This window comes from Pseudophryne corroboree, chromosome 10 (genome assembly GCF_028390025.1).
Source record: "Pseudophryne corroboree isolate aPseCor3 chromosome 10, aPseCor3.hap2, whole genome shotgun sequence".
Classification (NCBI taxonomy): domain Eukaryota; kingdom Metazoa; phylum Chordata; class Amphibia; order Anura; family Myobatrachidae; genus Pseudophryne; species Pseudophryne corroboree.
Genome location: NC_086453.1, coordinates 50,394,266 through 50,407,738, shown reverse-complemented (window position 1 = coordinate 50,407,738; position 13,473 = coordinate 50,394,266). Strand labels below are relative to the sequence as shown.

Below are 13,473 nucleotides of genomic sequence, written 5' to 3'. Positions count from 1 at the left end.
CTGTTGACTTTGGAAGTGCTTGGCAATAACTTATAATAGTAGACTGTCCTTCTCAGTTACTCCGCAGAGCGCAGGTGTTGATGAACCATGATGGTACAGGCTCAGGAGGTGGCAGTGACGGAAGTCTAAAAGTCATTAACACCCATGATTAGTGTACATGCTGAGCGTAGACGTCACATCTAATTCAATACTTATAGTAAGAAGGCAAGAGAGGATGTAGTCATGAGATCGACAGTAGCATACTAAAGGCCGGCAGAGACTCGGGCACCATTTTTGCACAGCGGGTGACATCTGGAAGAAAGCGCTAGATGATGGGTTCCGTTATTAGGAGTTACTATAGAGCCTCTTCTGAGAAAGCTGACACAACACATGTGTAGATATCCAGATCATAGATCTGCAGTGTCTATCTAGGCAGACAGCCAATAGGGCAACACCATATGGTCAACATGCAATAGGTCAACAGTGCTTTAGGACAACAGGTGCAAAAGGTCGGTAGGTACATGAAGTCAACATGGCAATGGTCGACACATAAATGGTCAGCACATGTTTGTTTTTTTTTATGTTTTCTCAACATATGCTTGATTTAGTATAGCCGTGGACTACGATTGAAAATAGCAACCTTGCCTGAAGCGTGGCAAAAGAAGGAAGCCCGTAAGGGTCTAGTTTTTACTGATGGTTATACGTATATTAACAAACAGACAAGATTTGTCCCCAAAAACGGAAAAAAACTTGTGTCGACCATTTGTGTGTTGAGTGTTGACAATTGTTCTGTCAACCTTTTGACCCTATCGACCTTTTGTACCCATCGATCATATAGTGTTGACCTATTAGCTGTCTACCTAGATACTGTAGATCTTCTATACCACACATGTGTAGGGTTCGGTATGAAACACCGGTGGTCGGGATGACTGAACGCAGTATCCCGACACTGAAGATTCCGACACTGAAGGGTTTAAGTATTTTTACCCTCCCCTACCCTAACCCTCCAGAGGTGACGGCTGGGGCTAACCCTTTGGAGTGGTTGGCAGCTAGGGCTAACCCTTGTGGGGTGGTGGCTAGGGCTAACCACTCCCCCACAGTGCCTAAACCTAACATCCCCTGGTGCCTAACCCTAACCCCAATACTTACCTTTGGGATGTCGACTGTCGGTGATCCGGTGCTGGTCTCCTGAGCTGTGTCAGGAACCCAGTGTCAGTCACATGACCGTCGTCATTCCGGCCACTGGGATGCTGAACGCATCCTCACGTGAAGATAGGGCACTTGCACACATGGCTGTGCTATGATTAAGGAAGCTAGACACCCGCTTAAGGCAGCACAGACATGTTTTCAGTATTGCTCTTTAGTTTTCTTATTTTCTTTAATTTCCCCCCCCAGTAATGGTTAACGGGCAGGAGAATATGGTGAGCACAATGTATACATACACTCTCAATGCACAGGAGCTGCATATACTCTAATTACCCCCACTCTTCAGGAGGACATGGGAGAGCACCTGCAAGCAGAAGAGATGGAAACTTTAGAACGAGAGAGCCGAGGTGACCCAGTGAGGGGCACTCCTGGCTCGGAGCTGTCACTCTGAGTGATGGCCTCCATTAGTGTCTCCAGGTCATTATACGGAAATGGCGTTCTCCACTGATAAATGGGACAAGGCTGGAAAGAGGCTCATATATCACCACACCTCCTCCCCACTCAATGTATGCATGTATAAGTGTAAACATGTCAACAGGATCCGTGCATAAGCCGATGCAATCTCCTGTACAAATATATTTATCTGTGTATTTAACATTACAAAACATACGCATGTATTGGTAGGTGGATATGTGTGCAAGTTATTTGTACTACAGTATACAAGATCTAAAGCTTTAAGAGAACAAACTTACACACACGTACAGTATAATCTGCATAAGGAATGTACGTATGTCAAATATTTTATAGTTTTTAAATATTACAAATACATCATAAAGGGTATAAGCTAAATCTGATAGAAAAATGGGTACAGGTGACTCAATAACTAGTGCACGCCATAACTGCATGAGTTGTAACTATAGTGGGGGTTAGGTTTAGGCGCCACCCCAGGAGGTTAGGCTGCGGGAGGGGAGAGGTTAGGGTTAGGTTGCGGGGCGGGGGGGGGGGGGTAGGGTTAGGCACCACCGGGGGGGGGGGGGGGTGGGGGGGTTAGGTTTAGGAACTTATGGGGGAGGGTTAGGCTGCGAGAAAGGGGGGCTAGGGTATAGGCAACAATGGGGAGGTTAGGGGTAGGCTGCAGGAAGGGAGGGGTAAGGGAGAGGGGACATCATAGCTAGCTCACCCCTGTTGGAAATTTCAATTGTTCATACTGTACGCTGGCATCCCGACCGCCAGTAACTCATACCAAACCCATTAGAATGAGCAATGCTATTATTTTTGGGGGTGGGGACGACGACGACAAAGTGTTCTGATAAATTGGTATTATTTGTGTGACGACTGCATACAATAATATCAGTGATATTGATGCTGGAATGTGACGAGGGCTAAGGTAGGAAAATGGCCTTTGCACAGGAATGAGAAAACCCTCAGCAGCGAAGAGGTTAATGAAGACGAACAACAGTAGATAAAACACAAACCATATGCACTAAATAATTAGTCTTGGCTTGAAAAATTTCATAAAATTGCAGAGTGAGCATAAGAGCTGTTGATTTGTGAAAAACCAGGTGAGAGAATGCATTAAGAAAGAACATAGAATACAATTCATCTGAGACTGTTGTTCCTGTTTCCAGCTGTCAGACTTCATCTTTCTTATTTCGGTTTGTCTGACTCCTTATCATCTTCACCCTTCTGTATCCCAGCTACTATTCCTTCCCTTTTACTTTTCCTTCCCAGTGTCCAGCTTGTGTGATGTGTGCCTATAAGAACAGTACAGCCTGCCCATAGTCCCAGCGCCATAGAAGTGATCTGAGAAAGAGCAAGGAAGCACCAGCTACAGTTTCAGATGTGCAGGCAAATGCTGTCGCAGGTCTGATTTTGTACGCAGCAGCTGTGCGAAAATATGCAAATGTCGATGCCGCTGGGATTAGTACTGAGACATATTGGTGCTAAATCTGTGTTTCCCATGCATCAATGTTTTGTGACCAATCTTTGAATGGAACGGGTTTATGTTGGTGTGAATATTAGGACAATTGATTTGCCTAATGGCCCCCATGCATCTATTAGGTGATTCCCCCGACCCTGTCGGAAACGACAATCCGCTGACTGTAAAAATATCCTATTTTACGATCCCGACCATATCCGGTCTGGATCGAGGAATCTTTATTTTAAACATGTTTAATATTCCCAATTCCCTGACCCGCCAATCGGGGGTTTGGGGTATTGACCCAATATATCACAGATGCATGGGTCCATAATTCCTAATGACCAAGCTGTTGAACGTTGGAGTGGTTTTACACAGCCAATAAAGGGCCTAATTCAGAGTTGATCGCAGCAGGAAATTTGTTAGCAGTTGGGCAAAACCATGTGCACTGCAGGTGGGGCAGATATAACATGTGCAGAGAGAAATAGATTTGGGTGGGGTGTGTTCAAACTGAAATCTAAATTGCAGTATAAAAATAAAGCAGCCAGTATTTACCCTGCACAGAAACAAAATAACCCACCCAAATCTAACTGCACATGTTATATATGCCCCACCTGCAGTGCACATGGTTTTGCCCAACTGCTAACAAATTTGCTGCTGCGATCAACTCTGAATTACCCCCAAAGTCCTATAATGAACTACTGATCGATATTTGATACAGTGCCTATTTAACTCACCAATATACAATAGAGCAGGCATGTCCAAACTGCGGCCCTCCAGCTGTTGAGAAACTACACATCCCAGCATGCCCTGACACAGCTTTTTTGCATTATCTGACAGCAAATCTGTGTCAGGGCATGCTGGGATATGTAGTTTCACAACAGCTGGAGGGCCGCAGTTTGGACATGCCTGCAATAGAGAGTGCATTTAACTGACCAATATATGACACAGAGCATTAAAGTGCCCTATCTGAAGGAGTTTGTATGCCATCAGCATAAACTCGTGAGCAGGTGACTCTGTGTGCAACAGCTCTTGCCGGAGCTATTTGAAAAATAAACATCTTCACAACTAACTTCTAATTACTGTGTTCCCGTTACCAACAGAATAGAGGTAACACCCTGAACCAGGGGCGAATCGGCCACATCGGCCCACTGGGGAGATCCGTGGTGGGCCGATGTGCATTCGGGGGCCTGTGTTATTTGTTGGCTTGTGAGGCGTGGAGCTACCGCCATGGTTATATGGTATACCTCTGGTGCTGCCCATGTGAGGCCACTTCTAAGAATTATAAGACCTCTTGGTGTGACTGGGCCTTTCAAACAGCAGTGGAAATTTAAAACAAATTGTAATACCAAAAGCTATATTATACATTTATTTTGTTTCCCCTGTGGATGGCAATTTGTTTTATTGTTTTCTGTGGGGTCCAATGTGTGTGTGTTTTTTCTAATGTGTTTTATATTTTTTCTTGTGCAATGTTTTTAATCTGCAATTGCGTCTGAGTTGCACCACGCATGCATTCAGCACCATGGTGTTTGTACAGAGTTGCAGTACAGTCAGACACATGGACCAAGAAGTGTATTAGAATGTAGTCAGGACCTCATTGAATCTGTGAGTTTGCTTTAACCTTGGTATATTGTGCTTTTTGTTTTATTGCTGCTCTTATACTGGTTTGTTTGGTGCTGTCTATCTGATAGAGGTAGACATTACACCTACAGTAGCTGCTGTACAGTAGTTATGTGGATGGTGTATGCTCCTCCTCTGAGGTAGCCAATGCAGGAGGATTTATCGTTCTGTTTTTCCTGCTGTAGGATCCAGTGTTTGGCACAGCACAGAGTGGGGAACGTCAGCCTTTATTCGGTGAGTTATAGTTTCATTCAGTTTTTCTTTCTTTTCATTGGATACACATTCCCATGCAGGAAGGTGTAGAGACCCATTGTCAGTAGTGTAGGGCACTTTGCCGGGTGTGGTATGTTAGGTAGATTACACTTAGGTCGACAGTGCCTAGGTTGGCCACTATTGGTCAACAGTAAGTAGGTCGACATGGTTTCTAGGTCGACAGGGACTCTAGGTCGACATGTACTAGGTCGACATGAGTTTTTTACTTTTTTTGGTGTTGTTTTCTCCGTACAGTGACCGGGAACCCCAATTAGTGCACCGTGTCCCCTCGCATGGCTCGCTTCGCTCGGCACAGGTTACCGTTCCCAATTGTAGTCCACGTGGATCGTAAAGTATGAAAAAGTTAAAAAAATGAAATTTTTTTTTGAAAAACTCATGTTGACCTTTTGTCACGTCGACCTAGAACATGTTGACCTAGAGTCCCTGTCAACCTAGAAACCATGTCGACCTACTTACTGTCGATCAATAGTGTTGACCTACTTACTGTCGACCTAAAGACCGGATCCCCACTTCGCCTATCCTAAACCTCATCCAGAACAAAACAAGGTTCTAACATGTGGAGTCAGGATTCAGTATCTCATCTCAGTCTGGCATCTTGCTTTCATAGTATTCACAGTATTCATCACGGTTTCTCTAAACAGGAAGTGAAGGCTGGGTGCCAGACTATGTCCCTCAGATTTGATCTCCGACACAGAAGATCTGGTTTCCTGCTGGTTTGACTTCTGTTGAGGTCCGATAGGCACCTCATACTATCGCACCACTATACAATGCAGGGTCTGATTCAGTGATAAACGCTTTTGCAGCAGTGTGTGACTCTGAGCCGGATGTACTAAGCGGAAAATGCGGTAAACCCCCTGTTTACTGCATTTTCCTGATGTACTAACCCACGTCCGGCAGGTCAGCGCCGCGGCGGGGTTCGCCAGCCTTAGCTGGGGATAGTCCATAGAAGCCTATGGGCTTCTCTCCGCGGCGCTGTGTGAGGGATCTGATCGGATCCCTCCTAGCATGCCCTGCGGCCGCCCCCGTCACCCCGCGCATGCGCAGACTGACTCCTGGGGCCAAATCCCGGAAGTCAGGCTGCCGCTGTGCATCGCGGAGGACAGCTCTTATCGGAAGAGCTGTCCTCCGAAATGCTGATCGCATATGTTAGTACATATGCGATCAGCATCGTGGCGATGGGCGGCGATGTACATTAGTACATCCCGCCCAATATGTTAATGCTGAAAGTGGCGTCTTGTGTGAATAAACGCCTGTGCCCGGCTTATCTGATTCGTCGCTGCATCCGAGGATAGGATCATCTGCGTGACCATTGGATGTCTGTGTAACCCTCAGGTAACTCAGGATGGCCGGGAAATTCATGCTGCTGAAGCCACAGGACACAGCCGTTGGTTTCAGCATGCACAGAAAATTGGCCCAACACGCCCCCATTTTCTGTAATGCTGCTTGTTGCAGGCCCCAAACACCAGCAGCATGCGAGTCACACTGCAGCATCTAAGGCACAGCGAGCAACATCGCAACCCCAGATCTGCGCAGCTTCCATACATGTGCGTGTCCAAAAACATTGGCGATGTGCGTAACCATCTTGTATACAAAAATCTCTGAATCAGGTGACAGTGCGCAATCTAGTGATTGAGGGTCTGCATCTTTGTACTATGGCTGCTATGTAGCCTCCCATAGACGCCCACTGACTGTCAATCTCTGTGTCCAACTTCTCACTAGCAATCGCAACACATGCACAGCACAAAAAGCATCAGCCAACTGCACAATCATCAACATAGCACCCAACTCTGAATCATTCCCTAATTACAAAGGTTCTCAAACGCAGTCCTCAAGGCACCACAGTAGTCCAGGTTTCAAGTAGAGATGTGCACCGGACATTTTTCGGGTTTTGTGTTTTGGTTTTGGATTCGGTTCCGCGGCCGTGTTTTGGATTCGGACGCGTTTTGGCAAAACCTCCCTGAAAATTTTTTGTCGGATTCGGGTGTTTTTTTTTTCCAAAAACCCCTCAAAAACAGCTTAAATCATAGAATTTGGGGGTAATTTTGATCCTATAGTATTATTAACCTCAATAACCACAATTTCCACTCATTTCCAGTCTATTCTGAACACCTCACAATACTATTTTTAGTCCTAAAATTTGCACCGAGGTCGCTGGATGACTAAGCAAAGCGACCCAAGAGGGCGGCACAAACACCTGGCCCATCTAGGAGTGGCACTGCAGTGTCAGACAGGATGGCACTTAAAAAAATTGGCCCCAAACAGCACTGGATGCAAAGAAAAGAGAAAAAGAGGTGCACTGTGGTCGCTGGACGGCTAAGCTAAGCGACACAAACACCTCAATATCACAGGAATTATTCATTCTAATCAATGGTATTATTGGTCCAAATCACTGGAAGAAAATGACAAAATCACTGGAATTATTTGTTCTAATCAATGGTATTATTGGTCCAAATCACTGGAAGAAAATTACAAAATCACTGGAATTATTTGTTCTAATCAATGCTATTATTGGTCCAAATCACTGGAAGAAAATGACAAAATCACTGGAATTATTCGTTCTAATCAATGGTATTATTAGTCCAAATCACTGGAAGAAGACTAACGTTTTTTGGATTATGGAGACATAATGTTTTTGAATATAAATCCTAAAGCAGGTGGTGTATTAGAGCAAAAGAGTTCAAGAGACCAGCCATGCAGTTTCTGAAATATGACAAAATGTTACTGTATTTCATGAGCACTCATTCCTAACTCTGCTAAGTACTGTTTGTTATACTGTATCTGGCATCCATGAGGTAGTTGTCCATTATTTCAGCTTCCATTGACCCTTTTGAAAGTGTTAGAAGTTATCGATTCTTTTTTCTTTTTTTTTATTTTCCCCTATTTTTAATTTTCTCCTGCATAGCCCAGTAAAATGTTGCAATGTTAAGTATTGACTTGTGCCTTCTGGTGGTCCGCTTCTTCACCAAACCCAGCCAAATCTCATCCTAACCCTCTGTTCCACGTTCTCTATGTACCCCATCTGTGTCACCCATGTCTGTCTACCCCTCCCCTTTAGATTGGCCACAGGTGACTTAATTAGCAGCACCTAAGTCAATTTGATTTGGCCATCTGTGCTGAGCTATAGATATATCTAAAACCTGTTGGGGGCCCTTGAGGACCGTGTTTAAAAACCTATGTCCTAATATAATACAATAGTGACAGTTGTCTCAACAGGATGTAGTCACAATTCCGTCGGGATCCTGGCCGCCAGAATGCCGGCAGGGGGCCAAGGGGTATTCCCACTCGTAGGTGTCCACGACACCCATACAATGGGAATAGAACCTGTGGTGAGTGCAGCGAGCCCGCAAGGGGGTTCGTTGCACTCGCCCCCCTGTCGGTGTTCTGGCGGCTGACCACCTGGATCCCGACCGCCGGTATTCCGAACCCAACCCTTCTCAACACTATGTGAACCCTAGTGCACACTAGTGGCTCCTATTGCTGACCCTGTTATATATACAGTATATATACACAATACAGAGCTCAGATCTCTTGAGGCAACATAGTGTCATCTCCAGCATTGACTTGTTGAAGTTCAAAGCTGAGAAGTCATCATTCACATCATGAGTCCTCTTCCAACATTCAGATTGGTGGATAATTCCAGACATTCACCAATCAACAGCTGGAAGCGCCCCATACACTGGGTGGTGAATGGCCACCGTAAGCCAGCAATAATAATGCTGGTGACATCTACTGTGTGTGACAGAAGTCCTCGTACCCAAAGGATGACTTAGACAAATGCTCTGTCGTGCCAACATGGGTGTCTTTCACGAGTAGCTGGTCCTGACTCACAGGGAGAGACCAACCCTGTAGGAAAATGGCCCCCTGCCATCCTTACCAGCCTGCCTTTGCACTACTGAGAGACAGATGGAGGCACACCAAAGATGAGAAGCATTAATGATAAAAATACAGAGCCGCCACTGAAAGCCCCATTAATGAGAGGATGATAATTTCATCACAGAAAGATGAGAGACATTGCTGCAGGAGTGTGTCAGCGCTATCATTTACAAAGGCAGTTCTATGAATGAGAATAAGCAATCTCTGACTGAGTCACCTGTGATTAAGCAGGGAATCATTGTACATTGCATGTCTGGAAGAAGGATAAAGGCGTAAGACTGTTGAAGGGAAACATCTGCACAGCTGAAAGAGAGGTGTCTTTGGTCTCTAAGAGAGCGGTTCCTGTAATGAGATGATGCACTGCCCCCCCTTCCCTCTTCTAGAATTAGCTGTATTCAGTCAGAGAGACATGCAGCCCTCTGCTTTGTAATGGGAAAGCTCCGGCAGAGCCCTCCAGTCTCTCTCTTTCATATAGACACATTCTGCAGCTTGGCTCCGCTATTTGCTCTGTAATTCGGGTTTCATCCAGCTAAGGTTAATTAAAGTTAATTTTCACGCACCAGAGAGCCTGCAATTACAGCAGAGCAGGGACAGGAGCGGCAAGTGACAGCACTGCCCACAGTGACATGTCACCCTGTTGGCTGGCTCCCTCTCTATATACTCTTTTACATAACAATGCCAGAATGTGCACACGAAGGATGACACATAATAGGGGCTGCAGCTTACCAGTATCTACATGCACAGGAGAGACTGCCACTCTCTATCCATGTCACACACACAGGAGATGTGTACCCTCCGTCTGCCAGTGTCACACACACAGGAGATGTGTACCCTCCGTCTGCCAGTGTCACACACACAGGAGATGCGTATCCTCAGTCTATCAGTATCACACACAGGAGATGTGCATCCTCAGTCTATCAGTGTCACACACACAGGAGATGCGTCTCCTCAGTCTATCAGTATCACACACAGGAGATGTGTATTCTCAGTCTATCAGTGTCACACACACAGGAGATGTGTATTCTCAGTCTATCCGTGTCACACACACAGGAGATGCGTCTCCTCAGTCTGTCAGTGTCACACACACAGGAGATGCTTATCTTCAGTCTGTCAGTGTCACACACACAGGAGATGTGTATCCTCAGTCTATCAGTGTCACACACACAGGAGATGCGTCTCCTCAGTCTGTCAGTGTCACACACACAGGAGATGCGTCTCCTCAGTCTGTCAGTGTCACACACACAGGAGATGTGTATCCTCAGTCTATCAGTGTCACACACACAGGAGATGTGTATCCTCAGTCTATCAGTATCACACACAGGAGATGTGTATCCTCAGTCTATCAGTGTCACACACACAGGAGATGCGTCTCCTCAGTTTATCAGTATCACACACAGGAGATGTGTATCCTCCGTCTATCAGTGTCACACACACAGGAGATGCTTATCTTCAGTCTGTCAGTGTCACACACAGGAGATGTGTATCCTCCGTCTATCAGTGTCACACACACAGGAGATGTGCATCCTCAGTCTATCAGTGTCACACACACAGGAGATGTGTATCCTCAGTCTGTCAGTGTCACACACACAGGAGATGTGTATCCTCAGTCTGTCAGTGTCACACACAGGAGATGTGTATCCTCCATCTATCAGTGTCACACACACAGGAGATGTGCATCCTCAGTCTATCAGTGTCACACACACAGGAGATGTGTATCCTCAGTCTGTCAGTGTCACACACACAGGAGATGTGTATCCTCAGTCTGTCAGTGTCACACACAGGAGATGTGTATCCTCAGTCTATCAGTGTCACACACACAGGAGATGTGTATCCTCAGTCTGTCAGTGTCACACACAGGAGATGTGTATCCTCAGTCTGTCAGTGTCACACACACAGGAGATGTGTATCCTCCTTCTATCAGTGTCACACACACAGGAGATGCGTCTCCTCAGTCTATCAGTATCACACACAGGAGATGTGTATCCTCCATCTATCAGTGTCACACACACACACACACACACACACACGAGATGCGTAGCCTCCGTCTATAAGTGTCACACACACAGGAGATGTGTATCCTCAGTCTGTCAGTGTCACACACAGGAGATGTGTATCCTCAGTCTGTCAGTGTCACACACACACAGGAGATGTGTATCCTCAGTCTATCAGTGTCTCACACACACACACACACACACACACACACAGGAGATGCGTAGCCTCCGTCTATCAGTGTCACACACACAGGAGATGTATATCCTCAGTCTGTCAGTGTCACACACACACAGGAGATGTGTACCCATAGTCTGTCAGTGTCACACACACAGGAGATGTGTATCCTCCGTCTGTCAGTGTCACACACACACAGGAGATGTGTATCCTCAGTCTGTCAGTGTCACACACAGCAGATGTGTATCCTCAGTCTATCAGTGTCACACACACGCAGCAGATGCTTATCTTCAGTCTGTCAGTGTCACACACACAGGAGATGTGTATCCTCAGTCTATCAGTGTCACACACACAGGAGATGCGTCTCCTCAGTCTGTCAGTGTCACACACACAGGAGATGCGTCTCCTCAGTCTGTCAGTGTCACACACACAGGAGATGTGTATCCTCAGTCTATCAGTGTCACACACACAGGAGATGTGTATCCTCAGTCTATCAGTATCACACACAGGAGATGTGTATCCTCAGTCTATCAGTGTCACACACACAGGAGATGCGTCTCCTCAGTCTATCAGTATCACACACAGGAGATGTGTATCCTCCGTCTATCAGTGTCACACACACAGGAGATGCTTATCTTCAGTCTGTCAGTGTCACACACAGGAGATGTGTATCCTCCGTCTATCAGTGTCACACACACAGGAGATGTGCATCCTCAGTCAATCAGTGTCACACACACAGGAGATGTGTATCCTCAGTCTGTCAGTGTCACACACACAGGAGATGTGTATCCTCAGTCTGTCAGTGTCACACACAGGAGATGTGTATCCTCCATCTATCAGTGTCACACACACAGGAGATGTGCATCCTCAGTCTATCAGTGTCACACACACAGGAGATGTGTATCCTCAGTCTGTCAGTGTCACACACACAGGAGATGTGTATCCTCAGTCTGTCAGTGTCACACACAGGAGATGTGTATCCTCAGTCTATCAGTGTCACACACACAGGAGATGTGTATCCTCAGTCTGTCAGTGTCACACACAGGAGATGTGTATCCTCAGTCTGTCAGTGTCACACACACAGGAGATGTGTATCCTCCTTCTATCAGTGTCACACACACAGGAGATGCGTCTCCTCAGTCTATCAGTATCACACACAGGAGATGTGTATCCTCCATCTATCAGTGTCACATACACACACACACACACACACACGAGATGCGTAGCCTCCGTCTATAAGTGTCACACACACAGGAGATGTGTATCCTCAGTCTGTCAGTGTCACACACAGGAGATGTGTATCCTCAGTCTGTCAGTGTCACACACACACAGGAGATGTGTATCCTCAGTCTATCAGTGTCTCACACACACACACACACACACACACACACACACAGGAGATGCGTAGCCTCCGTCTATCAGTGTCACACACACAGGAGATGTATATCCTCAGTCTGTCAGTGTCACACACACACAGGAGATGTGTACCCATAGTCTGTCAGTGTCACACACACAGGAGATGTGTATCCTCTGTCTGTCAGTGTCACACACACACAGGAGATGTGTATCCTCAGTCTGTCAGTGTCACACACAGCAGTTGTGTATCCTCAGTTTATCAGTGTCACACACACGCAGCAGATGTGTATCCTCAGTCTATCAGTGTTACACACACGCAGGAGATGTGTATCCTCCGTCTATTAGTGTCGCACACACACAGGAGAGGTGTATCCTCAGGTGTATCCTCAGTCTGTCAGTGTCACACACACAGGAGATGCGTATCCTCAGTCTATCAGTGTCACACGCACAAGAGATGTGTACCCTCAGTCTGTCAGTGTCACACACACAGGAGATGCGTCTCCTCAGTCTATCAGTGTCACACACACAGGAGATGTGTATCCTCAGTCTTTCAGTGTCACACACACAGGAGATGCATTTCTTCAGTCTATCAGTGTCACACACACTGGAGAAGCGTCTCCTCAGTTTATCAGTGTCACACACAGGAGATGCGTTTTCTCAGTCTATCAGTGTCACACACACTGGAGAAGCGTCCTCTCAGTCTATCAGTGTCACACACAGGAGATGTGTATCCTCCGTCTATCAGTGTAACACACACAGGAGATGTGTATCCTCAGTCTGTCAGTGTCCCACACAGGAGATATTTATCCTCAGTCTGTCAGTGTCACACACACAAGAGATGTGTATCCTCAGTTTATCAGTGTCTCACACACACACACACACACACACACACACACACACACGAGATGTGTATCCTCCGTCTATCAGTGTCACACACAGGAGATGTGTAGCCTCCGTCTGTCAGTGTCACACACACAGGAGATGTATATCCTCAGTCTGTCAGTGTCACATACATACACACACACACACACACACACACACACACACACACAAGATGTATATCCTCAGTCTGTCAGTGTCACACACACACAGGAGATGTGTATCCTCAGCCTGTCAGTGTCACACACAAGAGATGTGTACCC

At 46.3% G+C, this 13,473-nt stretch overlaps 1 protein-coding gene and 1 long non-coding RNA gene across 4 annotated transcripts in view; one reads left to right on the top strand and one right to left on the bottom strand.

The window, feature by feature from the left end:
- LOC134967001 (uncharacterized) overlaps positions 1-4,889 on the top strand; it is a 36,609-nt gene extending 31,720 nt beyond the window's left edge. The window contains exon 3 of the long non-coding RNA XR_010188761.1: positions 4,849-4,889. This is a non-coding gene — a long non-coding RNA (uncharacterized LOC134967001). The remainder of the gene's footprint in view (positions 1-4,848) is intronic.
- GRIK5 (glutamate ionotropic receptor kainate type subunit 5) overlaps positions 1-13,473 on the bottom strand; it is a 492,150-nt gene that overhangs the window by 349,169 nt on the left and 129,508 nt on the right. The window lies entirely within an intron of this gene.